At 45.7% G+C, this 26,864-nt stretch overlaps 1 pseudogene; it reads right to left on the bottom strand.

The window, feature by feature from the left end:
* LOC115476806 overlaps positions 1-26,864 on the bottom strand; it is a 638,208-nt pseudogene that overhangs the window by 420,681 nt on the left and 190,663 nt on the right.

Raw genomic sequence — 26,864 nt, 5'->3', positions numbered from 1 at the left:
GCTCCATGACAGCACTATGCAGGTCCCTGGAGAAGTTTTTAGTGGGTGCAGTGCACTTCAGGCAGGCAGACCCAGGCCCATCCCCCCCTCCCACCTGTTACACTTGTGATGGTAAATGTGAGCCCTTCAAAACCCACCCGAAACCCACTGTACCCACGTGTAGGTGCCCCCCTTCACCCTTTAGGGCTATGGTAGTGGTGTACAGTTGTGGAGAGTGGGGTTTTTTTGGTGGGGGGGGGGGGGGTTGTGGAGCTCAGCACACAAGGTAAGGGAGCTATGTACCTGGGAGCAATTTGTGAAGTCAACTGCAGTGCCCCCTAGGGTGCCAGTTGGTGTCCTGGCATGTGAGTGGGACCAGTGCACTACGAATGCTGGCTCCTCCCACGACCAAAGGGCCTGGATTTGGTCATTTTTGAGATGGGCGTCCTCAGTTTCCATTGTTGCAGAAAACCGGGGACGACCATCTCTAAGGTCGACCTAAATGTTGAGATTTGGACGTTCCCGACCGTATTATCGAAATGAAAGATGGACGCCCATCTTGTTTCGATAATACAAGTTTCCCTGCCCCTTCGCTGGGATGTCCTTAGAGATGGGCGCCCTTAGAGTTGGTCGTCCCCGTTCGAAAATGCCCCTCTAAATCTACTATTACTCCCACATTTCTTTTATTTTCCCAATAGGGATATCTATGCCACCCATCGTGAAAAAGTTAGGAATTTCATTGGCTGGATATCCAGAGAGAATCAATATCTGTTCTGGGTTCTAACCATGTTCAATTTTAGATGACATCAACATTATAGTCAGAACTGAAGGTTCAAACAATTAAGTAGCCTACATAAAGATAACAAAAATGTTAAAGAGCATCACTAACAGGCAAGATCCCTGTGGGACTCCAGTTGGACAATCAGAGTATCTTGATCTTGTGGAATCCTAGGCTATACAGAAGCTCCTCTCTGGTAAGAATGAGGAAAATCAATTCAATACTGAACCACTTACACCAATGGATTGTAAACAATTAATTAATATATTGTAATCTATGTTATCAAAAGAGATGAAATATCCAAGGTGACTAGAAAAAAAGTGTTTTCCCTTGTCAAGACCTGTTCTGACTATATCTAGAAATGAGATTAGCAACTTTTCAGTGTCATGTATTCTAAAACCAAATTGGTTGGGATCAAGTACATTCAATGAATCAAGAAGTTCCAATAACTGATCATGAACTACTTTTTCAGTGACCTTTGTAAAAAATGGCAGTAAAGAAACTGGCCTATAATTATTGTTTCTCTTTTCAAAGAAATAGGGAGCTTACATGAATTGACCGGTAGCTAGACCTTTCAAAATCTTTGTAACTGACGGATGACAAGGATCTAATAAACAGTCTAGATTATTAATTTGAGAGAAAACTGTGGCATTGTAGGCATCTGTATTAGGCGCGCCGGGCCAGTGTTTACCGCATCTGCAAAAAAGTTTTTTTTTAATGTGATGGGAAAAGGGCATGCGGTAAAACTTAAACCAGTGCATATCTAAAACCGGCTTGAGCCCTTAACGCCACCCATTTGATCTAGCAGTAAGGGCTCATGCGCTACATGCGCTATATGCGCGGTGACTGGTCGGCGTGCATCAACTGCCAATTACCGCTGGAAACAGCGCACGTGAGAGGAAATAAATAAATAATTCATCCAGGCATTATGGGTGTGTGCCAAATCTAAAATTACCACCAGGGGGAATGCGCTGGCCTGACGGTAGTCTCATTTGGGCACATACTGCACACGCATAGAGCCTACAGCAGCTTAGAAAAAGGGCCTCTTACTCAGGTGTCACTAGTTGGAAATTGGGCCATTGATTGATGTCAGATGAGGGGCAGCTCATTTTTATTGGTGACTGTTCTGAATCAAAATCAAAGCCATCAGCAAAATCCTGATATGGCAAGGTGAGCACTTCTTTATGAGTTAGCTTAGGTTCAGACGATTCACCACTGCAAACAGTTCTTTTGATTCCAATGGAGCTGGCTATAGGCGCCCCATATAAGAGGCTTGGGGAGGCTAAGCCTCCCCAGCCCAATCGTTGACTTCCCTTGGCTGCTGTCCTCACAAATGCAGCGCTTTTTGCCAGGCAGCTCTCCCTCTAAATGTTATTGATTTTTGCGAGCAGGTTGTTGGAGTCAGGCAGCCAGCACACAAACATCTGGGTTTTTTTTCTCCTCCTCTCTCCCTCCTCCCCCAGCCCCCACCCGCCCGTGAGTGCCCAGCATACCTCAGCTCCCTACGATGTTGTCCCTTAGGTTCATCATCCTCCCCTCACCACTACCTGACCAACCCGGAGCCTTTTCTCTGCTAGATCCCACCCACGCGTAAGCAGGAAGTTGCAACAGCATGCAGCAGAGACAAGGCTCCGGGTCGACGACCACCACTAGAGCTGCTGAGGTGCTCTTCTTGTTAGAAGTTAAAAGTAATAGCCTTGCTGCTTAGGAAAGAACAGTGCAAAAGATTCAGTAAACAAAACAGAGTGAGAGTAGTTCAATTTTAGTAAGAAACTAGTAAAAAAGGCCCGTTTCTGACACAAATGAAACGGGCGCTAGCAAGGTTTTCCTCGGAGTGTGTATGTTTGGGAGAGTGTATGTGAGAGTCAGAGTGAAAGTGTGAGTGTGTGTGTGTGAGAGAGAGAGTGAGTCTGGGTGTGGGTGTGTTTGTGAGAGAGTGTGTGTGTGAGAATGAGAGTGTGTGCAAGTGTGTATGTGAGACAGTGTGAGAGAGAGTGTGTGTGTGTGGGCGAGAGAGAGAGTGTGTGTGAGACACAGATTCTCTGTGAGAGTGAGTGTATGAGACCAAGCGAGTGTGTAAGTGACTGTGTGGCACATAGAGAGTGAATGTGATACAGTGTGAGACAGAGTGTGTGAGAGTGAGAGTCAGAAAGACATTGTATATGAGAGAGAGAGTGTGAGCCCTACCCTCCCAATCCATGCCCATCTGTCCCCTGCCCCCTCCATTCCTCCTTTTCCAGCAATTCCCCTCTCTCCCTGAGCCCTGCCCTCCCAATCCATGCTCCTCTGTCCCCTGCCCCCTCCATTCATCCCTTTCCAACAATTCCCCTCTCTCCCTGAGCCCTGCCCTCCCAATCCATGCCCATCCATGCTCCTCTGTCCCCTGCCCCCTCCATTCATCCCTTTGCAGCAATTCCCCTCTCTCCCTGAGCCCTGCCCTCCCAATCCATGCCAATCCATGCTCCTCTGTCCCCTGCCCCCTCCATTCATCCCTTTCCAGCAATTCCCCTCTCTCCCTGAGCCCTGCCATCCCAATCCATGCCCATCCATGCTCCTCTGTCCCCTGCCCCCTCCATTCATCCCTATCCAGCAATTCCCCTCTCTCCCTGAGCCCTGCCCTCCCAATCCATGCCCATCCATGCTCCTCTGTCCCCTGCCCCCTCCATTCATCCCTTTCCAGCAATTCCCCTCTCTCCCTGAGCCCTGCCATCCCAATCCATGCCCATCCATGCTCCTCTGTCCCCTGCCCCCTCCATTCATCCCTATCCAGCAATTCCCCTTTCTCCCTGAGCCCTGCCCTCCCAATCCATGCCCATCCATGCTCCTCTGTCCCCTGCCCCCTCCATTCATCCCTTTCCAGCAATTCCCCTCTCTCCCTGAGCCCTGCCCTCCCAATCCATGCCCATCCATGTTCCTCTGTCCCCTGCCGCCTCCATTCTTCCTTTTCCAGCAAGTCCCCTCTCTCCCTTCCATGACCCCCCTCGCATCCATGCTCCTCTCTCTCCCATGTCCCAGCCTGGCCCGCCCTCTTCTCCCTCCCCTTCGCATCCATGCCCCCCTTTCGCATCCATGCTGTCGTTTCTCCCCTGGCCTCCCGCTCCCATTGTTCTATTTTACTGGCCACCCTCTTCTCTCCCCCCAACCTTACTTTTTTTTTTCTTCTTCTTTTTAAATTTACCTCCGTGGCGGTTCCGGCAGCGCAGCGACAGGGAAGGAGGCGGCGCTCCCGACGTCTAGCCTTCCCTTCGCTGTGTTCCGCCTTCTTCTGACGTCATCCTTGATGTCAGAAGAAGGCGGAACACAGCAAAGGGAAGGCTAGAGATGTTGGGAGCGCCGCCTCCTTCCCTGACGCTGCGCTGCCGGAATTGTTTTTTTTTTCCGCCCTCGACGTCATGACGTTTGACGCGAGGGCGGGGCAGAGATGACTGGCTGGTTTGAAGGCTTCACACCATGAATCCATGAACCCTTCAGCCTGGGTGTGACGTCAGATGGCTTCAGAACGTTGTCCTCAGAACGTTGAGGGTGCGTTTTATTATATTAGATTTGTGATGCAAAATTTCAGGTCTGCATCTTGCCTGCTGTAATTTGGACAAGTGACCTGTTCTGTGGCTCAATCATGAGCAGTTTGAAGGAATTCGCAGGAAATAATTTCTTGTTAAAATAAAAATGCTGCTGCCTTCTGCAGCTTGTTGAGGCTGGAACAATAGCGCTTGAAAGAAGCACTTTTCTGCCTGTTTTTCCATATGAGCTTCAAGGCAGTAGGGTTTGTGTGGGGGGGGGGGGGAGGGAGAGAAGATCATCAAAGGAGAGGAGGTGGCAAGAAAGGTCTAGCTACAGTGAAGGATAAAATGATCCAAACAGGAGAGGGAGAGAGCATAATACTTGGAAGAAAACTAGTGATGAAAGGAATGAGAGGAAACAGTAGGGCAGAAATGGTGGAAGGAAGGGAGAGTTAAAAAAATAAAAACGAGGAAGAAAACCTTGGGTGAGAATGCAGAACATTACTGGGACAGACTAGGCATCCCTGCTTTTGCATGTAAGTGCTTATCAGTAGGATCGGTGTCTTGACTTTTTCTTTCCCCAAACCTTGCTGATGTTTGCTTTAACAAAAGGCACATTGATTCCTGCATAACGTTTGTGACATTATTATGTACCAGAAAAGCTGAGTGAATTTTTCCTTCCCCTCCCCCACTACCTCTCCACAAGTTTTCTAAACTTAGTGCAAAACTAATCTAACAAGTATATAAACATTTTTATCTTGTGTGGTTGGGCTTGAACATTTATATTCTATATATTATATATGTGTAAATATACTAGGCATAAATGATATTCACAGTAAATACATATATTTTCATAACGCAAATATGATACGGAAGGTATTTCAGAATCTGTAATTCAGGAATGTTTGTAGTTTGGAAGAAACGTAGGGAGCTGCAAGTTAATCACACTTAACTCTGTGATTAATGTATTAATTACTATTCTCGTGTTTACAGTGTCTCCTGTAAACATCTCCTGCTCTCTTCCACACTCAACCCCTGTCCTCTGTGCAGTCTAGCTCCCCCCCCCCCCTTCTCCTGGTAAAGGGCCACTAAAACAGATGTCATATTATAAGGATCAGGTGCTCAACATTCAGAGTTTCTATCTATCTATTTATTTATTTAGTTACTTATTTATGACATTTAACCCTGTTATTGGTGCAGAGATTTTTTTTCTCCTGGTACTGGGTTTCTAAAACAGACATCATGTTTATTTATTTTATTTGCTGCATTTGTATCCCACATTTTTTCACCTCTTTGCAGGCACATTGTGATATTTTGATCCCTTGTTTCATATTGTTGACGGTCTGCATTTTCCGTATGGGTGGTATATTGGTGTATTAGGTTCTGCCCAGTGTAACATTTATGCTACAGTAAGGTTCTGAGTGTGTTTTTGCACAAAGTTGTGCACAGTGTTTTGCAGTTGAGTGATTGTGGTTAGTATATGCTTTGAGCAACCACTTTATTCTTTGACATATGACACATATCTAAAATCTAAATTTAATAAAAGGTATTAATTGTGACTATTTTATTTTTACTTATTATTTTCTGTGTGTTGTCAGACAATTATGGAGGTAAGCTCCGCCCCTAGCCCCACCCCTAGCCCCGCCCCCTTTAGCCTCCCCAAACAGTTGGGCCACCGACCGCCTATCAAGTAAGATTTCTTTGCATTTAACCTAGCTGTGGCATGTTTGTAATCTAAGATTATGGTTATCTTTGAAGAATATAGGGGGCCTTTTACTAAGCCGCATAAGCAACTATGCGTGCCCAACGTGCGCCAAAATGGAGTTATCGCCTGGCTACCGAGTAGCTCTTGTGGTAATTTAATTTTTGGTGCATGTCCGATAAGTGCATCCAAAAAATAATTTTTATTTTGGACGCGCATCTTGGTCGCGCACCAAGTGGTATTTGACGCGTTTAGGTCATTACCACCTGGTTACTGCAGAAGGCTTTACCATTAGGTCAATGGCTGGTGGTAAGGACTCAGACCCAAAATGGACGCATGGCAATTTTCATTTTGCCGCACGTTCATTTTCAGCAAAAAAATTAAAAAAAATTTTTTTTACAGGTGCGCTGAAAAATGATTCTGCACGTGCCCAAAGCATGCATCTACACTACCGCAGGCCATTTTTCAGAATGCCTTTGTAAAATTGCCCCATAGATGGATATTCTCTTTCACTTTGTCTAAGTTTACATTTGAGTTCATCATTGAACCAGGGGACTCTGTGTGAACGGGTTGCATGGTGTTCCTTCAAAGGTGCACTTGTATCTAGTGATTCTACTAAAACATTATTCCAGGTATTAACAGCAGTTGTCACATTTAAGTTGAAACTATTCAATTTGGAAGATAAACCTGCTTTTAGATCTGATATTTCCTAAAGATTATGACTAAAGTAGGTTTTAGGAGTCTAACGATAAAATTTTCCTTGCTTCTAATTTCAAATGAAAGAAAATACACAGTGGTACCAAGGAACTGTCAATATCTTCTCAGTCTCAAAGCAACTGTATTCAGGTCTTCTTTGATTGGGGTGAGAGGGAGGGATAGGGTGGCAGTCAAGAAATTCTCCTGCAAACAATCAAGCTTCTTATTTATATTGTAAAATTTAGGACTAGATGGGGACAGGAGAAGTAAGGTATGAATTAGAAGAGGTTCTTGGACTTTTGAGTTCAGTTCTCATCATGTTCGCTCACTCTTTGTGACCATAAATGTGCAACTTTATCCTCCTGCGCTTTATTTCTAATTCCTCTCTCTGTCACTGACTATCCAGCTCATTTTCGAAAGTGATCGCCGGACATCTTCCGACACAAATCGGGAGATGGCCAGCGATCTCCTGAACCCGGCCAAATCGGTATAAACGAAAGCTGATTTTGGCTGGGTTCAACTGTGTTCCGTTGCGGAGCCGGCGAAACATCAAAGGGGCGTGTCGGTAGGGTAGTGAAGGCGGGACGGGGGCGGAACGGGGGCGTGCTCACTAGATGGCCGGCTTTGCCCGATAATGAAAAAAAAAAAGCCAGGCTTGATGAGCATTTCACCAGCTTTACTTGGTCCCTTATTTTTCACGACCAAGCTTCAAAAAGGAGCCCCAATTGACCAAATGACCACCGGAGGGAATCGGGGATCACCTCCCCTTACTCCCCCAGTGGTCAAGAACCCTCTCCCACCGAAAAAAAAAAAAAAACTTTTTTGCCAGCCTCTATGCCAGCCTCAAATGTCATACCCAGCTCCCTGACAGAAGTATGCGAGTCTCTGGAGCAGTTTTTAGTGGGTGCAGTGCACTTCAGACAGGTGGACCCAGGCCCATCCCCCCCCTACCTGTTACACTTGTGGTGGTAAATGGGAGCCCTCCAAAACCCACTGTATCCACATGTAGGTGCCCCCCTTCACCCCTTAGGGCTATGGTAATGGTGTAGAGTTGTGGGGAGTGGGTTTGGGGGGGGGATTTGGGGGGGCTAAACAACCAAGGGAAGGGAGCTATGCACCTGGGAGCTAATTTTATTTTTTTACTTTTTAGAAGTACTCTCTAGGGTGCCCGGTTGGTGTCCTGGCATGTGAGGGGGGCCAGTGCACTACAAATGCTGGCTCCTCCCAAGACCAAATGCCTTGCATTTGGCCGGGTTTGAGATCACCTGCATTATTTTCCATTATGGCCGAAAACCGATGCCGGCCATCTCAAACCCGGCGAACTCTGACATTTGGCTGGGCCCAACCGTATTAGCAAAGAAAAAGATGGTCGGCCATCTTTTTCAAAAATACGGTTGGCTCTGCCCACTTGCGGCGCCGGCCCCGGAGATGGCCGCCCATAGAGATGGCCGGCGCCGTTCGATTATGCCCCTCTATATGACTTTGAGAAAGTGACTTCACCTTCCTGTGTTATAGTGACACAGGTAAAATCAAGGTGTTTGTTGTCATGATCTGGCTTTCCCCCTCAACAAAGTAAAGAAGAAAACAAAGAAAAAAATTAAACCAAGCCTGTACTCCAAATTTCTTTTTTATATATATATTTCTAAAATATCACTTTAAAAGAACTCACTCTTATTTTCCCAGCTTCTCCCTTATAGATGGAGATCTTGTAGTCCCATATATAGATATGGAGCAGTTGCACATAGGAGACAGCCTGGTTCCCTCTGTTGTCATTCTTCTCATCAATGACAAACGGCACAAGGGTGGGATCAGTGCCAACGTACTTGACGAGGGTGTAGCTGCAGGTGCCCTGGAAATCATAGTTGTAGCCATCGAAGGTGTTGTAATGGGGGTCTCCCCATCCCCAACATGTGCCAATGTAATCTGGGATACATATAGGCTTGCCATCTTGAATCTTGCAGGTCTCCTTTGTCCTGCAGCTTACTGATTTACATGGGTCTAAAACAAGAAGTTGGTTTAGTCCATTAAAAAAAAAAAACCACATACACAATCATCTCATAATTATACAGAAAGGAAAATTTCCTTTCTGAATAGATGCACCTTTAAAAGTTTTCTGGACATTAAATAATCTGTTTCTAAATGGAACTCTCTAAATAAGGCGTTCCAGAGTGCATAACTCTGCTCTAATAAATAAAATGGAGTCTATGGAGTTTGTGATTTCATAGATTTCTTCAAAGTTTATACAGTGTGGTAACTGCTGTGTGCAGTAAATGCAGAGCAGATACAGGGTATGCCCCCTGCATTTAGGAGTCCTTTTACCAAGCCGTGCTAAAAAACTAGCCAGTGCTCATGTCAGAGAGTGGGTTTTCCACGAGTTGCAGACACTTTTAGTGCAGTGGTAAAATAGCTGTTGTGCCATATTTTACTGTAATGGACATACGCTGATTTCCCCATTAGCACGTGGCCATTACTGTGGGAGCTCTTACCGCCACATATGTAGGAGGCGATAAGGGCTTCCATGGTACTCCCATGCTAATCAGGTAGCGCACGATAATGTGCCCTTGTTACCCCATTAGCACAAGCATGAATATTCTCCACCCACTGGCACACATTTCATGCTGGTTTTGCCAGCCTGTCTGTTTGTCTAGATATGCAGACAAACAGGCAGGCTGGCGGGCAGGTGGGCAGGTGGGCCTCAGGGTGTCCTATCCTCCCCTCCTTTATCTTCGTGTGGTGCCCTGGTGGTCTAGTGACCTCTTCGGAGCAGGAAAGAGTCCCCTCTTTCCTGCCCGGCGCGTCTGCAGACTTTCTTGCTCCCAGTGCCTCTTCAAATTGGCTGCAGAGACTTCAAGCAGCGACCTCGCGAGACTTCCGCAGAAGTCTTGCAAGTTCACTGCTTGAACTCTTGGCAGCCATTTTAAATCAGCGCCAGGAGCAAGAGAGGTCTATAGCTGCGGCAGGCAGGAAAGATCACTAGAGCACTATAATAAGATAAAGGAGGGGAGGGGTCGTGAATGGAGTCATGTGGATGAAGGGAGGTTGGAAAATTGGGGAGAAGATCAGTGCTTTTTTTATAGAAAAAAAGGTGCCGGTACTCATTATGGGCGGGGTCACCATATATGGCTCCACCCCTATGATAGCCACACCCACATTAACCACACCCCCTATACCAGCCATGGCGCATATAAACAGACATCATTGAAAATATTATAGTACTATAGGAGAAAAAAATAACGTGATTTTTTTTCATGATAAATAATCTCTGTAAGCTCTTACAGCTCCAGTATACCCAGTGCAAAATAAGACAGCCAATGTAAATTCTCAAATTGGACATATTACAAACACTAAAATGAAAATAAAATGATTTTTTTCTACCTTTGTTGTCTGGTGACTGTTTTTCTTTCCATATTGGTCCCAGTCTGTGATTCTGCTTTCCTTTATTTTCGCTTAACTCTTCTGTGCCATTTGTCATTTTTGTCTCCTTTTTCTTTGCTTTCTTCAATATTTTTCAGGCTCTCTCTCTGTCCAGATTTAATTCATTCTTACTATCCATTCTTTAATTTCCTTCATCTACCTGTGGCTTTTCATCTTTTCCTCACCCTTGTTCTCCCCATGCCCCTTCCTCTTATTCTCCAGTCTTTCTCTATTCCCCTTTTCCATCCAGCAGCTCTGCTTTCTCTCCCCATCCTTCCAGTGTCTCCCCTATTTCTTTCTGCATTCTTCCATCCAGCGTCTTCCCTCTTTCTCTCCCCATCCTTCCGTTTTCCCTCTCTCTCTCCCCATCCTTCCATCTGTTTTTCCCCCTCTCTCTCCCCATCCTTCCATCTGTTTTTCCCCCTCTCTCCCCATCCTTCCATCTGTTTTTCCCCCTCTCTCTCCCCATCCTTCCATCTGTTTTCCCTCTCTCTCCCCATCATAAGTACATAAGTACATAAGTAATGCCATACTGGGAAAAGACCAAGGGTCCATCGAGCCCAGCATCCTGTCCACGACAGCGGCCAATCCAGGCCAAGGGCACCTGGCAAGCTTCCCAAATGTACAAACATTCTATACATGTTATTCCTGGAATTTTGGAGTTTTCCAAGTCCGTTTAGTAGCGGTTTATGGACTTGTCCTTTAGGAAACCGTCTAACCCCTTTTTAAACTCTGCTAAGCTAACTGCCTTCACCACTTTCTCCGGCAACGAATTCCAGAGTTTAATTACACGTTGGGTGAAGAAACATTTTCTCTGATTTGTTTTAAATTTACTACACTGTAGTTTCATCGCATGCCCCCTAGTCCTAGTATTTTTGGAAAGTGTGAACAGACGTTTCACATCCACCTGTTCCACTCCACTCATTATTTTATATACCTCTATCATGTCTCCCCTCAGCCGTCTCTTCTCCAAGCTGTATAGCCCTAGCCTCCTTAGTCTTTCTTCATAGGGAAGTCGTCCCATCCCCGCTATCATTTTAGTCGCCCTTCGCTGCACCTTTTCCAATTCTACTATATCTTTCTTGAGATGCGGCGACCAGAATTGAACACAATACTCAAGGTGCGGTCGCACCATGGAGCGATACAACGGCATTATAACATCCTCACACCTGTTTTCCATACCTTTCCTGATAATACCCAACATTCTATTCGCTTTCTTAGCCGCAGCAGCACACTGAGCAGAAGGTTTCAGTGTGTTATCGACGACGACACCCAGATCCCTTTCTTGGTCTGTAACTCCTAACGTGGAACCTTGCATGACGTAGCTATAATTCGGGTTCTTTTTTCCCACATGCATCACCTTGCACTTGCTCACATTAAACATCATCTGCCATTTAGCCGCCCAGTCTCCCAGTCTCGTAAGGTCCTCTTGTAATTTTTCACAATCCTGTCGCGATTTAACGACTTTGAATAACTTTGTGTCATCAGCAAATTTAATTACCTTGCTAGTTACTCCCATCTCTAAATCATTTATAAATATATTAAAAAGCAGCGGTCCTAGCACGGACCCCTGAGGAACCCCACTAACTACCCTTCTCCATTGTGAATACTGCCCATTTAACCACACTCTCTGTTTCCTATCCTTCAACCAGTTTTTAATCCACAATAGGACATTTCCTCCTATCCCATGACCCTCCAATTTCCTCTGTAGCCTTTCATGAGGTACCTTGTCAAACGCCTTTTGAAAATCCAGATACACAATATCAACCGACTCCCCTTTGTCCACATGTTTGTTCACTCCTTCAAAGAATTGGTCAGGCAAGATTTCCCCACACAAAAGCCATGCTGACTTGGTCTCAGTAATCCATGTCCTCGGATGTGCTCTGTAATTTTGTTTTTGATAATAGCCTCTACCATTTTCCCCGGCACCGACGTCAGACTCACCGGTCTATAATTTCCCGGATCTCCCCTGGAGCCTTTTTTAAAAATGGGCGTTACATTGGCCACCCTCCAATATTCCGGTACCATGCTCGATTTTAAGGATAAGTTGCATATCACTAGCAGTAGCTCCGCAAGCTCGTTTTTCAGTTCTATCAGTACTCTAGGATGAATACCATCTGGTCCAGGAGATTTGCTACTCTTCAGTTTGCCGAACTGCCCCATTACGTCCTCCAGGTTTACCGTGAAGTCAGTAAGTTTCTCCGACTCGTCCGCTTGAAATACCATTTCCGACACCAGTATCCCACCCAAATCTTCCTTGGTGAAGACCGAAGCAAAGAATTAATTCAGTCTCTCCGCTACGTCTTTGTCTTCCTTGATCGCCCCTTTTACCCCTCGGTCATCCAGTGGCCCAACCGATTCTTTTGCCGGCTTCCTGCTTTTAATATACCGAAAAAAATTTTTACTATGTTTTTTTGCCTCTAATGCTATCTTTTTTTCATACTCCCTCTTGGCCTTCTTAATCTGCGCCTTGCATTTGCTTTGACACTCCTTATGCTGTTTCTTGTTATTTTCAGACGGTTCCTTCTTCCATTTTCTGAAGGCGTTTCTTTTAGCCCTAATAGCTTCCTTCACCTCACTTTTCAACCAGGCCGGGTGTCTTTTGGAGTTCTGTCTTTCTTTTCTAATTCGCGGAATATGTATGGCCTGGGCCTCCAGGATGGTATTTTTAAACAGCGTCCACGCCTGTTGTACAGTTTTTACTCTCTCAGTTGCCCCCCTAAGTTTTTTTTTTACCGTTCTTCTCATTTTATCATAGTCTCCTTTTTTAAAGTTAAACGCTAACGTATTTGACTTTCTGTATACAGTTACTTCAAGGTTGATGTCAAAACTGATCATATTATGGTCACTGTTATCAAGCGGCCCCAGTACCATAACGTCCCTCACCAGATCATGCGCTCCACTAAGGACCAAGTCTAGAATTTTTCCTTCTCTCGTCGGCTCCTGCACCAGTTGCTCCATAAAGCTGTCCTTGATTTCATCAAGGAATTGTATCTCTGTAGCGTGTCCCGATGTTACGTTTACCCAGTCTATATTTGGATAATTGAAGTCACCCATTATTATCACATTGCCCATTTTGTTCGCGTCTCTGATTTCTTTTATCATTTCTGTGTCTACCTGCTCATCCTGGCGAGGTGGACGGTAGTACACTCCTATCACCATTTTTTTCCCTTTTATACATGGAATTTCAACCCACAGTGATTCAAAGGTGTGATTTGTGTCCTGCTGAATTTGTAATCTATCTGAGTCAAGGCTCTCTTTAATGTACAATGCTACCCCTCCACCAGTCCGGTCTACCCTATCATTACGATATACTTTGTACCCCGGTATGACAGTGTCCCACTGGTTATCCTCCTTCCACCAGGTCTCAGTAATGCCTATTATATCCAATTTTTCATTTAGTGCAATATATTCCAACTCTCCCATCTTATTTCTTAGACTCCTAGCATTTGCATATAGACATTTCAGAGTATGTTTGTTGTTCTTATTTGCATGATGCTTAGTACCTGACACTATTGATTTGACATCTTTTGTCTGATCTTTAGTTGTATTTAAGGGCACCTGGCCTACCACGGTCTGTTGTGCAACCTCACTATCCAGAAACCCTATCTTCCCTGTTTGTGAGGTATCTTTGCAAGATACCTTTTCCCGAACCATGCGCTTTTGAGCGACTGTCGGCCTTCCCCCCATTTCTAGTTTAAAAGCTGCTCTATCTCCTTTTTAAATGCCGACGCCAGCAGCCTGGTCCCACCCTGGTTAAGGTGGAGCCCATCCTTTCGGAATAGGCTCCCCCTTCCCCAGAATGTTGCCCAGTTCCTAACAAATCTAAAACCCTCCTCCCTGCACCATCGTCTCATCCACGCATTGAGACTCTGGAGCTCTGCCTGTCTCTTGGGCCCTGCACGTGGAACAGGTAGCATTTCAGAAAATGCTACCCTAGAGGATCTGGATTTGAGCTTTCTACCTAAGAGCCTAAATTTGGCTTCCAGAACCTCTCTCCCACATTTTCCTATGTCATTGGTACCCACATGTACCAAGACAGCGGACTCCTCCCCAGCACTATCTAAAATCCTATCTAGGTGACGCGTGAGGTCCGCCACCTTCGCACCAGGCAGGCAAGTCACCAGGCGATCCTCACGTCCACCAGCCACCCAGCTATCTATATGCCTAATGATCGAATCACCAACTACAACAGCTGTCCTAATCTTTCCCTCCCGGGCAGCACTTGGAGACATATCCTCAGTGCGAGAGGATAGTACATCCCCTGGTGGGCAGGTCCTGGCTAAAGGAGTACTTCCTACTTCACCAGGGTGATGCTCTCCTTCTAGGAGACCTCTCTCCTCCAAGGTAGCACAAGGGCTACTAGACTGGACGTGGGACCTCTCTACAACATCCCTGTAGGTCTCCTCTATGTACCTCTCTGTCTCCCTCAGCTCCACAAAGTCTGCTACTCTAGCCTCAAAAGAACGGACATGTTCTCTAAGAGCTAGGAGCTCTTTGCATCGGGCGCAAACATATGACATCTCACCAACTGGGAGATAATCATACATGTAACACTCAATGCAAAAGACTGGATAGCACCCCTCTCGCTGCTGGACTGCTGACTCCATCTTAGTGTTTTTGAGTTTTCCATCTGTTTTCCATCTGTTTTTTCCCTCTCTCCCCAATCCTTCCATTGGTGTTTTCCCTCTCTCTCCCCAATCCTTCCATCTGTTTTTCCCCTCTCTCCCCAATCCTTCCATCTGTTTTTCCCTCTCTCTCCCCATCCTTCCCTCTGTTGGTTTCCCTCTCTCCCCAATCCTTCCCTCTGTTGGTTTCCCTCTCTCTCCCCATCCTTCCATTTGTTTTCCCTCTCTCTCCCCATCCTTCCATCTGTTTTTCCCTCTCTCCCCAATCCTTCCATCTGTGTTTTTCCCTCTCTCTCCCCATCCTTCCATCTGTTTTTCCCCTCTCCCCAATCCTTCCATCTGTTTTTCCCTCTCTCTCCCCATCCTTCCCTCTGTTGGTTTCCCTCTCTCTCCCCAATCCTTCCCTCTGTTGGTTTCCCTCTCTCCCCAATCCTTCCCTCTGTTGGTTTCCCTCTTTCCCTCTCTCCCCAATCCTTCCCTCTGTTGGTTTCCCTCTTTCCCCAATCCTTCCCTCTGTTGGTTTCCCTCTTTCCCTCTCTCCCCAATCCTTCCTTCTGTTGGTTTCCCTCTCTTCCCAATCCTTCCCTCTTTTGGTTTCCCTCTTTCTCTCTCTCCCCAATCCTTCCCTCTGTTGGTTTCCCTCTCTCCCCAATCCTTCCCTCTGTTGGTTTCCCTCTCTCCCCAATCCTTCCCTCTGTTGGTTTCCCTCTTTCCCTCTCTCCCCAATCCTTCCCTCTGTTGGTTTCCCTCTCTCCCCAATCCTTCCCTCTGTTGGTTTCCCTCTTTCCCTCTCTCCCCAATCCTTCCCTCTGTTGGTTTCCCTCTTTCCCTCTCTCCCCAATCCTTCCCTCTGTTGGTTTCCCTCTTTCCCTCTCTCCCCAATCCTTCCCTCTGTTGGTTTCCCTCTTTCCCTCTCTCCCCAATCCTTCCCTCTGTTGGTTTCCCTCTTTCTCTCTCTCCCCAATCCTTCCGTCTGTTAGTTTCCCTCTTTCCCTCTCTCCCTAATCCTTCCCTCTGTTGGTTTCCCTCTTTCTCTCTCTCCCCAATCCTTCCCTCTGTTGGTTTCCCTCTTTCTCTCTCTCCCCAATCCTTCCCTCTGTTGGTTTCCCTCTTTCTCTCTCTCCCCAATCCTTCCCTCTGTTGGTTTCCCTCTTTCTCTCTCTCCCCAATCCTTCCCTCTGTTGGTTTCCCTCTCTCCCCAATCCTTCCCTCTGTTGGTTTCCCTCTTTCCCTCTCTCCCCAATCCTTCCCTCTGTTGGTTTCCCTCTTTCCCTCTCTCCCCAATCCTTCCCTCTGTTGGTTTCCCTCTTTCTCTCTCTCCCCAATCCTTCCCTCTGTTGGTTTCCCTCTTTCCCTCTCTCCCCAATCCTTCCCTCTGTTGGTTTCCCTCTTTCTCTCTCTCCCCAATCCTTCCCTCTGTTGGTTTCCCTCTTTCTCTCTCTCCCCAATCCTTCCCTCTGTTGGTTTCCCTCTCTCCCCAATCCTTCCCTCTGTTGGTTTCCCCTCTTTCCCTCTCTCCCCAATCCTTCCTTCTGTTGGTTTCCCTCTTTCTCTCTCTCCCCAATCCTTCCCTCTGTTGGTTTCCCTCTTTCTCTCCCCAATCCTTCCCCCCTCCCCCCCCCGCGACACTCCGGGCGAGTCCTGCACTTAGTTTTTTTTTTTTTTAAGACTCAGAACGTGCGAACGATGCAGCCGGCAGTGATTGAAAGAGGCTGTCTGGGCTGGCATCTGCGTCGGAGCTTCCCTCACCCTCTGCGAGTCCCGCCTTCGTTGTTACAACTTCCTGTTTTGCGGGACTCGCAGAGGGTGAGGGAAGCTCCGACGCAAACGCCTGCCAGCTCAGACAGCCTCTTTCAATCGCTGCCAGCTGCATCGTTCGCACGTTCTGAGTCTTAAAAAAAAAAAACTAAGTGCAGGACTCGCCTGGAGTGTCGCGGGGGGGGGGGGGGGAAAAAAAGGTGCCGGTACGCCGTACCGTTGCGTACCGGCACAAAAAAAGATTATCTAGGAGTAGCCTAACGGTTAGTGTAGTGGACTGCAAATCTGGGGAACTAGATTTCATTCCCACTGCAGCTACTTGTGAACCTGGGTAAGTCACTAAGCAGTGGTAAGCCTACTACAGACTTACAGAGTGCCAATCCGGAACAATTGCTGGGCTACCGCAGGAGCCCGGCAGTAGTTCCCACTCCTAGCGCATGCCATTTCCAGTGCTTCAAAAATATGTCCTATATTTCCTGGGCGGCATCTGTGGCTCAGCCCTAAGGGAGTTTCAATCCGGCATGCAGCCACTGGAGGTGTAGAACAAATTTGATGGTGGTTCCTCCTGAGGAAGATTTGTGAAATGCGGTCCTGCATTGAGGAGCCGGCATAACATGAAACAGATATGGTGGACTGTTGAGTTGGTCACCGAGCACACAGCACCTGTATTGTGATGCATACTAATGACTGGAGGTGGCGTATTTGAACAGCCAACGGAGGTTTAACGGACATACAGAGTTTGTCCATGAAGAACAGTCATCCAGCGTTTATGTGGAAACATTTTCACTGCGTCCATGCGGAAGGCGTGGCGTTTGTAGGAAAAGGACCATTTAGCTGGCAGGACTGAGTTTTGATTATTTGAGTATGATATAATGTATAAGCATGGCAAAACATATGCACAATACGAAATAGTATAAGTATGCAGTTTAAAATGTAAAATCAACTGTTTTGTATTTAAATTAAATACAGGTGTGCAAGGTGAGTGGAGGAGTGAATGTGTGAGGTTTTAATAGTAGGCAGCAGTGCTAGTGAGGTTAGCGGGCATTGCAATATAATAAAATGTTTTTGTGATAAAGAAAAAATACTGGAGTCTTTGTGTAGTCTATATTTTGTAGTGCCAGAACTTAACCGATGGTAATCAAGCAGTGTCACACACTGCCCAATTACTGCTGGATTAGTGCGGGAGCCCTTACTCCCATCTCAAAGTGTGGTGGTAAGGAGTCCCCACCAAAATGGCCTTGGGGTAAGTGGTTCACTTACTGCACAGCCATTTCTTTTTCCCCAAAATGGAAAGACTTTTACCTGCTGTGGTAAAAGGGGGCATCAGCATGTGTCAAAAAGCATGCACTGATGCTAGTGCAGGAGTAGTGGAGGAGTAGCCTAGTGGTTAGTGCAGTGGACTTTGATCCTGGGGAACTGAGTTTGCAGCTCCTTGTGACTCTGGGCAAGTCACTTAACCCTCCATTGCCCCTGGTACAAAATAAGTACCTGAATATATGTAAAACACTTTGAATGTAGTTGCAAAAACCTCAGAAAGGTGGTATATCAAGTCCCATTTCTCCCACTTTATTGCAGCTTAGTAAAAGGAGCCCTTAACCCTTTATTGTCCTTGGTACAAAAAAACCTCCTGGTATCTTTTAACCACTCCTTAACAGGATAGCCATAAACAATTTTTTTTTCTTTTTTTTCTGAAACTATTGCTTGTTCTCAAGCTCATGCAATTTCATCAAATGCAGGACAATAAATCTATCTTGTACTTAGCTTATAGGGTGCCTCCTTTTCACAAGTCCAGACCGTGACCAACGGTGGCCAGCATTTCATCTACCTGCTTCAGGGTCTGTCGGTAGGAGAATAGCATGAAACCTCTGTCCACAACTTCACAGAGGACCCACAGATTTATTGTCCTGCATTTGATGACATTGCATGAGCTTAAGAACAAGCAATAGTTTCAGAAAAAAGAAACGTTTTTTGTTTATGGCTATCCTGTTAAGGAGTGGTTAAAAGATACCAGGAGGTTTTTTGTGCCTATGATGAAGCAGTCCTGCTCCCATTGCCTAACATACAGTGGTGGAAATAAGTATTTGATCCCTTGCTGATTTTGTAAGTTTGCCCACTGACAAAGACATGAGCAGCCCATAATTGAAGGGTAGGTTATTGGTAACAGTGAGAGATAGCACATCACAAATTAAATCCGGAAAATCACATTGTGGAAAGTATATGAATTTATTTGCATTCTGCAGAGGGAAATAAGTATTTAATCCCTCTGGCAAACAAGACCTAATACTTGGTGGCAAAACCCTTGTTGGCAAGCACAGCGGTCAGACGTCTTCTGTAGTTGATGATGAGGTTTGCACACATGTCAGGAGGAATTTTGGTCCACTCCTCTTTGCAGATCATCTCTAAATCATTAAGAGTTCTGGGCTGTCGCTTGGCAACTCGCAGCTTCAGCTCCCTCCATACGTTTTCAATGGGATTAAGGTCTGGTGACTGGCTAGGCCACTCCATGACCCTAATGTGCTTCTTCCTGAGCCACTCCTTTGTTGCCTTGGCAGTATTTTTTGGGTCATTGTCGTGCTGGAAGACCCAGCCACGACCCATTTTTAAGGCCCTGGCGGAGGGAAGGAGGTTGTCACTCAGAATTGTACGGTACATGGCCCCATCCATTCTCCCATTGATGCGGTGAAGTAGTCCTGTGCCCTTAGCAGAGAAACACCCCCAAAACATAACATTTCCACCTCCATGCTTGACAGTGGGGACGGTGTTCTTTGGGTCATAGGCAGCATTTCTCTTCCTCCAAACACGGCGAGTTGAGTTCATGCCAAAGAGCTCAATTTTTGTCTCATCTGACCACAGCACCTTCTCCCATTCACTCTCGGCATCATCCAGGTGTTCACTGGCAAACTTCAGATGGGCCGTCACATGTGCCTTCCGGAGCAGGGGGACCTTGCGGGCACTGCAGGATTGCAATCCGTTATGTCGTAATGTGTTACCAATGGTTTTCGTGGTGACAGTGGTCCCAGCTGCCTTGAGATCATTGACAAGTTCCCCCCTTGTAGTTGTAGGCTGATTTCTAACCTTCCTCATGATCAAGGATACCCCACGAGGTGAGATTTTGCGTGGAGCCCCAGATCTTTGTCGATTGACAGTCATTTTGTACTTCTTCCATTTTCTTACTATGGCACCAACAGTTATCTCCTTCTCGCCCAGCGTCTTACTGATGGTTTTGTAGCCCATTCCAGCCTTGGGCAGGTGTATGATCTTGTCCCTGACATCCTTAGACAGCTCCTTGCTCTTGGCCATTTTGTAGAGGTTAGAGTCTGACTGATTCACTGAGTCTGTGGACAGGTGTCTTTCATACAGGTGACCATTGCCGACAGCTGTCTGTCATGCAGGTAACGAGTTGATTTGGAGCATCTACCTGGTCTGTAGGGGCCAGATCTCTTACTGGTTGGTGGGGGATCAAATACTTATTTCCCTCTGCAGAATGCAAATAAATTCATATACTTTCCACAATGTGATTTTCCGGATTTAATTTGTGATGTGCTATCTCTCACTGTTACCAATAACCTACCCTTCAATTATGGGCTGCTCATGTCTTTGTCAGTGGGCAAACTTACAAAATCAGCAAGGGATCAAATACTTATTTCCACCACTGTAGCTGGGAGCTTCTTGAGGCTTTTTCCTCTGGTAACATTCATAACCCTCCTGATTACTTTGAGTAGGACTTCCATTGAGTATCCCTACAACTTAAATTTTTACAGATTTGGACTATCTTTTAGGGATCTCTCCCTTCTGTATTGGTGTAGTTTATATTCTGAATTGGGAAGGCTGTCATTGCTAGGGAAAATGGTATATGGGTTGCCATATTAAAGTCTGTGTTAGTATAAAAGTTTTTTTAGAAGCATCAGTTTTAGCTTTCCATCCTTTTGCTTACTCCTGTATACTGTCATTGAGCTGTAGACATTACACTTTTCCTAATCCCTCCTGGAACTGATTCCTCATTGGGTCATGCTCCTGGCATTATAGCAATTCATACCCAAGATAAGACAGTCTATCTTCTGTAGGTGTCCCTCTCTTCTTTCAAAGCCTTGAAGCAATATGCCATTTTGAGAATGATGTTCTCACAAATCAGTTGTAACCCACTTTTTGATTTTAGGTAGTTAGCTGCTCCTTTCTGAGGTTTGGAGTATCAACAAAGGTTAGGGCTTGGGAACAAGCTCCGTCCACCAGTGCCTATATCAGACACTACAGGGTTTTAAATTGCATTGCGAGCTGCCTGTTTTTACATCCTGGGCCACTTTTGAGTAGCTCGATCTGCCCCAGAGACTGTGCTCTTTTCATCTCAGCTGCTGCTTTGCCTAATCCCTGCTCTCATCACTGAAGGTGTGGGAGCATGTTCCTTTCTTTGCTAAGCTAATATTCTGGCTTAGGGCATGGGAACAAGCTCCACCCATCAACACCTACATCAGATGCCACAGGGGATTTAAATCATGGCGCCTAACAGTGTGTCGCCATTCGGTGTGACACCTAAGGCGAAAGGCGAAAGCCAAAGGCACGTGCTTTCGCAAGTTGCCTGGTGTGGCAACTGGAACTTGCCATTGTGGGCAATTTTTGTGGGTAGTCTTTGTGGGATATATAGTGATCCTTTTACAATTTATATTTTTTTAGGTTATTTATATATACCTTCAAAAGATGGTTATAATTGTTTTAGGGGATTGTTTACTAAAGCTTAGCTTGAATTATCTGCAGCAGGGCCCATAGGAATAAAATGGGCCCTGCTGCAGATAACTCGAGCTAAGCTTTAGTAAACAAGGGGGGTTAGCATGGCTTTTAGCCATGAGTGGCATATTTGGTAGTACTGTGGGGGGATTTGAAAAGATTCCTGTACTTGTTTCTCGCTTTAGGAATCCTAAGTATGTTTTCCCTGATATATGTCAAGAGACATGTGTGTTAGATTCTTCAGAAAGAATGTATCAAACTATTGAAGTAGGGATAAGAAATAGGCATGCTAGTTTTAAAGAGAAGACAAAGATAGGCAGTTTCTGAAAAGTGTGGCACTGGATTCAGGGTTTGCTGATATGACAATTTCTATTCAATGTTGTTATATGAACGCTAGATCTGTTTGTAATAAGACCATGCTAATTCAAGATTTGATTGGGGATTCTGATATGGACATTGTTTTTATTGTAGAAATATGGATAAAGGCAGAGTCTGTTTCATTAGAATTATGCCCTCCAGCTTATACAATTTTGAATATGAATAGAGACAAGAAAGGTGGATGATTGTGTGAGCTTGGTTTTTCCATCTTAGGGGGAACATGGCTTTCTGAGAAGTTCTGAGAGAAGAGGACATTCTCTGGTAAGTGAACACTATTTTGCTTTCTGGTTTGGGAACTTAAAGACTGGGGTTTAAAGGATGAATTGTAGGTAGTGATAGGAAGAATAAAAATATAAAAAAGCAAATTTTATCAACTAATCTCCATAGTCTTTTCCCCTTAGTTTTAAAACTTGAACTTTGTACCACAGCATTAACAGGTAGCCTCTAGCAGGCACTGCAGGATCTAGTTTAGTCTTCCCGCCCACCCCTAGGACAACTTTTCATTTATAGTCAGTTATTGTAATTACGGTAACAAGCAAGGAGTGCTCTTACAGAGTTTTAAATACATTTTATTACCATCTAAGAAAGAAATACTAAATAAATCACCCAATATACTATCCAGCTTATTTTCGAAAGAGAAAGACTCCCATATTTCGACCCAAATCGGGAGATGGGCGCCCTTCTCTCATGGGCGCCCAAATCGGTATAATCCAAAGCCGATTTTGGGCGCCTCCAACTGCACTCTGTCGCGGGAATGAACAAAGTTGATGGGGGGCGTGTCGGAGGCGTGGTGAAGGCGGGACGGGCGTGTTTATCAGCCGAGGAGAGATGGGCGCGCTCAGCCGATAATGGAAAAAAAAAGGGCGCCAGAAGCGAAAATTTGGGTCACTTTTTTGGACCCTTTTTTGTCACAAAAAAGTCCCCAAAAAGTGCCCCAACTGGCCAGATGACCACCGGAGGGAATCGGGGATGACCTCCCCTGACTCCCCCAGTGGTCACTAACCCCCTCCCACCAAAAGAAAAGAACTTTAAAAACCTTTTTTGCCAGCCTGTATGCCAGCCTCAACATGTCATACCCAGCTCCATCACAGCAGTATGTAGGTCCCTGGAGCAGTTGTTACTGGGTGCAGTGGACTTCAGGCAGGTGGACCCAGGCCCACCCCCCCCTCCCCCCCCCTGCCTGTTACACTTGTGCTGCTAAATGGGAGTGCTCCAAACCGCCCCCAAACCCACTGTACCTACATCTAGGTGCCCCCCTTCAGCCATAAGTGCTATGGTAATGGTGTAGAGTTGTGGGCAGTGGGTATTGGGGGGGGGATTTGGGGGGCTCAGCACCCAAGGGAAGGGAGCTATGCACCTGGGAGGTATTTTATTTTATTTTTTTACTTTTTACAAGTGCCCCCTAGGGTGCCCTGTTGGTGTCCTGGCATGTGAGGGGGACCAGTGCACTATGAATCCTGGCCCCTCCCACTACCAAATGCCTTGTATTTGTTCGTTTTTGAGCTGGGCGCCTTCAGTTTCCATTATCGCTGAAAACTGATACCGCGCTCAAATCCGCCCAAATGCAATGCATTTGCCCAGCACAAACCGTAATTATCGAAACAAAAGATGGACGCCCATCTTTTTCGAAAATATGGTCTGTCCCGCCCCTTCGCGTACCCGTCCTCGGAGATAGGTGCCCATGGAGATGGGTGTTCACGTTTGATTATGCCCCTCCATATAAACTAAAAGGCATTTTTATATTAGGCTAATATCCTTAATACTTTAGCAAGTTATAAATTATTAAAAAACTCAAAAATACTAAGATGGAGTCAGCAGTCCAGCAGCTAGAGGGGTGATATCCAGTCTTTTACATTGAGTGTCACATGTATGATTATCTCCCAGTTGGTGAGATGTCATCTGTGTGTACCCGATGCAAAGAGCTCTTAGCTCTCAAACAACGTGTCCGTTCTCTTGAGGCTAGAGTAGCAGACTTGGTGGAGCTGAGGGAGACAGAAAGGTACAGAGAAGAGACCTACAGGGATGTTGTAGAGAAGTCCCATCTCCAGTCTGGCAGCCACTGTGCTACCTTGGAGGAGGGAGGTCTCCTAGAAGGACAGCATCACCCTGGTGAAGTAGGAAGTACTCCTGTAGCCAGGACCTGCCCACCAGGGGATGTACTATCTTCTCACACCAAGGATATGTCTCCAAGTGCTGCCCAGGAGGGAAGGAATAGGACAGCTGTTGCAGTTGGTGATTCGATCATTAGGCATATAGATAGCTGGGTGGCCTGGTGACTTGCTTGCCTGGTGCGAAGATGGCGGACCTCATGCGTCACCTAGATAGGATTTTAGATAGTGCTGGGGAGGAGCCGGCTGTCTTGGTACATGTGGGTACCAATGACATAGGAAAATGTGGGAGACAGGTTCTGGAAGCCAAATTTAGGCTCTTAGGTAGAAAGCTCAAATCCAGAACTTCTAGGGTAGCATTTTCTGAAGTGCTACCCGTTCCACATGCAGGGCCCAAGAGACAGGCAGAGCTCCGGAGTTTGAATGCGTGGATGAGACGATGGTGCAGAGAGGTGGGTTTTAGATTTGTTAGACTTCAATTACCCAAATATAGACTGAGTAAATGTAACATCGGGACATGCTAGAGAGGTACAATTCCTTGATGAAATCAAGGACAGCTTTATGGAGCAGCTGGTGCAAGAGCCAACGAGAGAAGGAAAAATTCTAGACTTGGTCTTTAGTGGAGCGCATGATCTGGTGAGGGACGTTATGGTATTGGGGCCACTTGATAACAGTGATCATAATATGATCAGTTTTGATATCAACCTTGAAGTAATTATACACAGGAGGTCAAATACATTAGCATTTAACTTTAAAAAAGGAGAATATGATAAAATGAGAAGAACGGTGAAAAGAAAAGTTAGGGGGGCAACTCAGAGGGTAAAAACTGTACAACAGGCATGGACGCTGTTCAAAAATACCATCCTGGAGGCCCAGGCCAAACATATTCCACAAATTAGAAAAGAAGGACGGAAGTCCAAAAGACAGCCGGCGTGGCTGAAAAGTGAGGTGAAGGAAGCTATTAGGGCTAAAAGAAACGCCTTCAGAAAATGGAAGAAGGAACCGTCTGAAAATAACAAGAAGCAGCATAAGGAGTGTCAAAACAAATGCAAGGCACAGATAAAGAAGACCAAGAGGGATTACGAAAAAAAGATAGCATTAGAAGCAAAAAAACATAGCAAAATTTTTTTTTGGTATATTAAAAGCAGGAACCCGGCAAAAGAATCAGTTGGGCCGCTGGATGAACGAGGGGTAAAAGGGGCAATCAAGGAAGACAATGACGTAGCAGAGAGATTGAATGAATTCTTTGCTTCGATCTTCACTGAGGAAGATTTGGGTGGGATACCGGTGTCGGAAATGGTATTTCAAGCGAACGAGTCAGAGAAACTTACTGACTTTACGGTAAACCTGGAGGACGTAATGGGGCAGTTCAGCAAACTGAAGAGTAGCAAATCTCCTGGACCGGATGATATTCATCCTAGAGTACTGATAGAACTGAAAAATGAGCTTGCGGAGCTACTGCTAGTGATATGCAATTTATCCTTAAAATCGAGCGTGGTACCGGAAGATTGGAGGGTGGCCAATGTAACGCCCATTTTTAAAAAAAGTTCCAGGGGAGATACGGGAAATTATAGACCGGTGACTCTGACATCGGTGCCGGGGAAAATGGTAGAGGATATTATTAAAAACAAAATTACAGAGCACATCCAAGGACATGGATTACTGAGACCAAGTCAGCACGGCTTTAGTGTGGGGAAATCTTGCCTGACCAATTTACTTCAATTCTTTGGAGGAGTAAACAAACATGTGGACAAAGGGGAGCCGGTTGATATTGTGTATCTTGATTTTCAAAAGGCGTTTGACAAGGTACTTCATGAAAGGAGTGGAGGAGTGGCCTAGTGGTTAGGGTGGTGGACTTTGGTCCTGAGGAACTGAGTTCGATTCCCAGCACAGGCAGCTCCTTGTGACTCTGGGCAAGTCACTTAACCCTCCATTGCCCCATGTAAGCTGCATTGAACCTGCCATGAGTGGGAAAGCGTGGGGTACAAATGTAACAACAACAAAAAAAGGCTACAGAGGAAATTGGAGGGTCATGGGATAGGAGGAAATGTCCTATTGTGGATTAAAAACTGGTTGAAGGATAGGAAACAGAGAATGGGGTTAAATGGGCAGTATTCACAATGGAGAAGGGTAGTTAGTGGGGTTCCTCAGGGGTCAGTGCTAGGACTGCTGTTTTTTAATATAGTTATAAATGATTTAGAGATGGGAGGAACTAGCGAGGTAATTAAATTTGCTGATGACACAAAGTTATTCAAAGTCATTAACTCGCGACAGGATTGTGAAAAATTACAGAAGGACCTTACGAGACTGGGAGACTGGGCGGCTAAATGGCAGATGACATTTAATGTGAGCAAGTGCAAGGTGATGCATGTGGGAAAAAAGAACCCGAATTATAGCTACGTCATGCAAGGTTCCACGTTAGGAGTTACGGACCAAGAAAGGGATAAGGGTGACGTCATCGATAATACACTGAAACCTTCTGCTCAGTGTGCTGCTGTGGCTAGGAAAGCGAATATAATGTTGGGTATTATTAGGAAAGGTATGGAAAACAGGTGTGAGGATGTCATAATGCCGCTATATCGTTCCATGGTGCAACCGCAACTTGAGTATTGTGTTCAATTCTGGTCGCCGCATCTCAAGAAAGATATAGCAGACTTGGAAAAGGTGCAGCGAAGGGCGACTAAAATGATAGCGGGGATGGTACGACTTCCCTATGAAGAAAGACTAAGTAGGCTAGAGCTTTTCAGCTTGGAGAAGAGACGGCTGAGGGGAGACATGATAGAGGTATATAAAATAATGAGTGGAGTGGAACAGGTGGATGTGAAACGTCTGTTCACACTTTCCAAAAATACTAGGACTAGGGGGCATGCGATGAAACTACAGTGTAGTAAATTTAAAACAAATCGGAGAAAATGTTTCTTCACCCAACGCATAATTAAACTCTGGAACTCGTTGCCGGAGAACGTGGTGAAGGCGGTGAGCTTGGCAGAGTTTAAAAAGGGGTTAGACGGTTTCCTAAAGGACAAGTCCATAAACCACTACTAAATGGACTTGGGAAAAATCCACAATTCCAGGAATAACATGTATAGAATGTTTGTACGCTTGGGAAGCTTGCCAGGTGCCCTTGGCCTGGATTGGCCGCTGTCGTGGACAGGATGCTGGGCTCGATGGACTCTTGGTCTTTTCCCAGTGTGGCATTACTTA

The sequence above is a fragment of the Microcaecilia unicolor genome, chromosome 8 (assembly GCF_901765095.1).
Source record: "Microcaecilia unicolor chromosome 8, aMicUni1.1, whole genome shotgun sequence".
Lineage (NCBI taxonomy): Eukaryota > Metazoa > Chordata > Amphibia > Gymnophiona > Siphonopidae > Microcaecilia > Microcaecilia unicolor.
The sequence above is the reverse complement of the archived record's forward strand: the minus strand, read 5'-3'. Positions and strand labels throughout refer to the sequence as shown.